Consider the following 5,137-nt stretch of genomic DNA (forward strand, 5'->3'; position numbering starts at 1 on the left):
CTGCTTGATAGGTCCTATCTCAGTCAAGACAAATCTTTTGCGATACAATCTCTTTTTGAAGTCTGTCTCAACAATACAACCATATATAACGTTATTTCAAATTATTCAAATCCAACTTGTAATTCTGCTTGGTTTGAAATAAGTAGTTGTGCATGAGTCATAGATTATGCGTTCAAAAAGGACCAGCGTGGTTATCTACCTTGATCTGTGACACAGGACATTGGGCTAGCCTGAATTTGATATTACTGTAGCTAGACCACGACCTTTAGAATAAGCCCCTTTCTGCCATCCTCCCACCCCCCACCTCCATGTAAATGTAGACTAAGATTGCTTCGTACCTTCATTTTATCTTTGATAAAGTGATTAGGCTGCCTGGACTTTTTTTTTTGCTACGAGTTATATTTTCTTATAATCTAATTATTCTCACAAATCTTCTCTGAACTCTTTCCAAATATCAGTCCTTCTTGAGCTGCAGACATAGGAATTTACTCGAGTATTCCAGTAATGTTTACTTTGGGAAAAATATGAGTGTTATTGACTCTTGACACTTGCTCAGCACCCCTTCGTTACTAAATTCAATGGTCTTTTTAGCCTTTCGAAACACAGAATCTTGTGTGAACTTAGTCAGTTCAGAGAAGGACCAACACTATGCATCTTCCCAGAATTATTGTTTGCCATGTTAACATCTCCTCTCCTGTCAGTATTGTTTATGTACTTTATTCTTTACTATCTGTCTCTCTCTCAATTTATTTTTGCTTGTTCAAATCAAAACACATACTGTTGCAAAATTCTGGCTTATCAAGCAATCAAGATTGCCCTTTGTCAGCAACACTTCTTCTTTATTATTTGCCAAGCTCTAATTTTTCCTGATAACTGCAAACTTTATTAACGATATTAGTATGTTATCTTCCAGGTCATTGATAAAAACTCATTAAAATATGTTACCAATGCATTACCTATGATCACACTAAAAGCACACCTGCTTGGTGATGATTTCACTGACATTTATCACTTAGTTAATAGATAATATATGTACCGTTCGCTGGGTTAACTTTGTATTGTCATACACTTTTAATAAAAATGTCCTGAGATATGCAGTTAAAGATTTGATTGAGATTTGATTATATATACTAATATTAGTCCCTTTGTCACCTCAACTTGTAATCCCACCAGAAAAAAACCCTCATGTTATCGTGACAGAATCTATTTTCCAGAAGACTAGTTTGAGTGGCACTGATAATATTTTATTATATATCAGTGTAATTTTTCATCATCTGTTCTACTATTTTGTTTAGGGTCAAGATCAAGCTGACAGAGTATCTTTAGTTTATCCCTTTTAAATATCGGTACAACATTATTTTTTTTCCAGTTTCTGAAATTGTTCCCATCTTTCTAGAATTATTGAAAATAGCAGCAACAGCTTGAAAATCCTTTCAGACAGCTCTTAGGATTAGTATTTTTTATAGTGCTTAAGTCCTAGTTTATGAATGTATGAATGCTCTTGAAAACTTCTCCCGCAAGACCTAGGATGTTGAGACATAAACTATGAGTAGTGTAGGTGTTATTAATAGAGAAAAGTAGGGTTTTTTTTTTCTGTAAATCTTTCTGTTATTTTTATTCCGTTCTCCTTCCCTAATAGGACAAACCTGCAATATTCTGAGATCTTTAAAAAGGAAGATATCTGTTGTTAAGGAACCCAACTTGGATGGTAAATAAGAAGAGACGGAACGTTCTAAGTTTCTGATTCTAGCATTATTGATATTCTCAGCTAGTGGTCTCTCAGTGTAAATGCTTGCATAAATAAGTTTGAATACATTACTTAACATTGACCAAAACCTGGCATCCTTTACCAGATATCCCCTGGCCAAATGATGCCTTGGCCCTTCTCATCTGGTTTCACCAGGAGCCAATCCAGCTATATGAAATGGCATAACATTGATGAGTACAAATTCCAAGGTAATGAGCAAAGGCAGGGAAGGAGAAGAGTCTCAGGAGAAGGCAGGAGAAAAGGTGAAGATATGACAAAGCAGAAAAAAATGAGAAATATTCTACTTCAGAATGAGCTGTTACATGCAGTTCAGCCATTAAAAAAAAAAAAAATCTGTGACAGCATGGTTTATAACAGAATGGTTGGGGAAAAACAAAATAATAACTTATTAGCAGATTTTGAATACACATTTTACTTTTCTAATCACATTCGTACCATAATTTATGAATTACAAATCAGACTTAGACTTAAGATGATCTCCCAGTTATGTACTAAATACATGTTTTTATCTTATTTTCTGTTTTGGTCCTTAGCTGTAAGCAGAATGGCCAATACTCTTCCTATTGTCAGTTACAACAAAACAACAAGAAATATGATGTAATTTAGTAAGAATTCTAAAATGCAAAAATTTTACACATCTCAAAGCATCAATATGAAAGGCAGGAGCTACAAAAATAGACAGCAAATGTCATATTGGCTGACTGAAAGGCCTAGAGGAATAAAAGGAATAAATCAAATGCTTCAAAATGAGAACCTCCTTGTCCTTTACAGCTCAACACAATTATAGCATGGACAAATCACAGAGCTAGATATGCTTGTAATAATGAAGCATGCAGTTTAACAAAGAATTGGACTCAATTAGAATAATGTTTCAGAAAAGCCACAAATAATGTATTTGTCAAAAAGACTTTAAGGCAGCAATATATAGTACACTGTATGCATATTGCAGTGCCAAAACAAACATGACCACATAAATGCAAGACTAATTTGGAGAAGCAATATCTAGACTGTAATCCTGATGGTGAAACCCGTGATTATGGGTGCAATCCTGCAATCCCCAGCAATTGTGCTAGGTTTTTTCAAGCCAGTAATCTAGCTGGGCATTCCCACATTCTGACTGGTGCTAAATTCTTTCGACTCACCGCCCATAAAACGCCTAGGCTCAATGTTTTCTACTTTCTTCGCAAGTCCATTGCTACCACTTGTTCCCTTCTGGCCTTGGTAACAGCCACCAACTCATTTTTAAAGAACCCACATAGAGTTTTATGTTAAGATATTGTAATCCTTTTGTAATTTCTAGCTGTTTTGACTCTCCTTTGATTTTTTCTCAAGGTCTCCTGCTTACCCTAAGCAACCTCTAAGGCCCAGGTTTCTGTGAGTTATCATTCTGTTCTCTTCTCTTTCACCATGACCACTTACAGTGGCCATAATGTGTCATATCATGGTTGTCTTTTTATTCCTTACTCTGTGTTTTCTTTTCCTCTCCTTTCCTTCTTCCCTGGTAGAAAAAAAAGTATATTTTATCTGTGAAAACACATTTTTGATGAGACAATGGCAATAAAACCAGCTGGCTGAAATTGATATTTTTTTGCATATGCCATGATTTGGTTGACCCTTTATTTGGTCCCTAAGAACTGGTCTGTAACATTTTTATTTTTGTAAGTCTCAATCACCCTTAAAATCTCATGAATTTAAAAATGTTAAACTGGAAAATACTACTTACGCCATCATGGTCAAGTACCTGCATTTCTAGACATCTAGAAACAATGTTGTAATAAAAATTTCAAAACCAAGTCAACAAGGGAGACTGATAACATACACTTTGTTCTAGGTCACTGCTGTGAGAGAAAATTCAGCAGGTGGAAATAGTTGAAAATGTTAATTGCTACAGAAAAAGGAAAAAACACCCTGTCCATCTTCCGCTACATATAATGATTTGCCCTATAATGAGTCTGCATGCATGAGAAAAGCTTCAAAGAGTTGCTCAAATAAGGAAGGTAGATTCCACGTCTTCTACACTTAAACCTCTGAAAACCAGGTGTCTGCTTGTCTAGACTTGTGTGAAAGTCTGCCTTTCTCTCTTATAAATGCCTACCAAGCATGATTCATCAAACCAAAACAAACACATTTGAAACAAATTAAATGAGTCAAATTCTGGGAGTGCCTGCATCTCTCCATTGACTAGTATATTTATCTTGTTAGTCTAGATAACTAATTTAAATAAAATATTAAAATATTAATTGAGAGTGATACTGTTCTCTTTGTTGCTAATTGCTCCCTATTGAGTGAACAAGTTTCAGGCACTTCTGGTAGCAAAACCTGCTCTGTTCCATGTCTTCTTGTCATCCTGGTGATTCCATATTCACAAAATAGTCTCACTGATGATATATACATAAAGATATGCAAAAATATTTTGATAGGGAATTAAATAATCATCTGTAGATCTTCTCTACCGAACTGGTGAAAGTATTTTCAAAAAAGATTAAGGAAGTAATAAAAAGTAAAAATTATCTTTGGATAAAGCGTAAAGAAAGTAATTGTTAGTCAAGTCTGCTTGCTTTGACAGCAGCGGCAAAACTGTCAGTGACAAGTGAGGGTGTTTTCAAAGTGATTGAAAGAGATATCAAAAAGTTATTAACTATTTGGAGCTGGCTGATTCAATTTCTAGAGAGCTTGAGGGGAAAGAAAAAGGAATATTTTTAAGGAATATTCTTTTTCTGATATTTGTGAGTCAACTACTCAAGGGAGGGCAGTTGCATCAGAATGTCAAGAAAATTAAATTAAAAAAAAAAACAAACCCAACCAAATCTCCACATAAACCCACCAACTGCTTTTGTCTTTAATCCTCCTCCAGTGACTCTACAGTTGTAAATTTAGGAAAGGTTCAATTAAAGTAAAATGGAAAGCTAGAAATGAGTTTAAAGAACTTTAAAATTAAGGCAACATGGTGGAGAAAACCAACAACCGATACAATGTTATGGAAATTACATATACCAGCCACCGTTACAGGGTTCAACTCTATGATTCTGCTGAATCAATAAGGCAAAAAGAGATTCTTCTTTTATTAATGGTGGTATAGCTCAAGCTGGGTGCCTCTGAAAAGGGACCTCAAAGAAACTCCTGGGCAACTATATCCTTACACTCTAAATTCCCCACCTCTCACACGGCAGGTCAGACCTGAAGTAACACTAGTGTCTGAGGTCTCCCTGTTCTTCACTGGCTCTTTTCATTGTCTCTAGCAGGCCATTTCTTTTCTTATCTTTAAGGCTGCAGAGTCTATTAATGAATGTAGCTTTCTTATCTCCTGGCTTGAACCGGCTCTGGGGACTTCTTTTACTTGACTAGGTAAAAGTTCAACAAATCTAAATG

This window comes from Buceros rhinoceros, unplaced genomic scaffold, assembly GCF_000710305.1.
Source record: "Buceros rhinoceros silvestris isolate BGI_N320 unplaced genomic scaffold, ASM71030v1 scaffold14162, whole genome shotgun sequence".
Lineage (NCBI taxonomy): Eukaryota > Metazoa > Chordata > Aves > Bucerotiformes > Bucerotidae > Buceros > Buceros rhinoceros.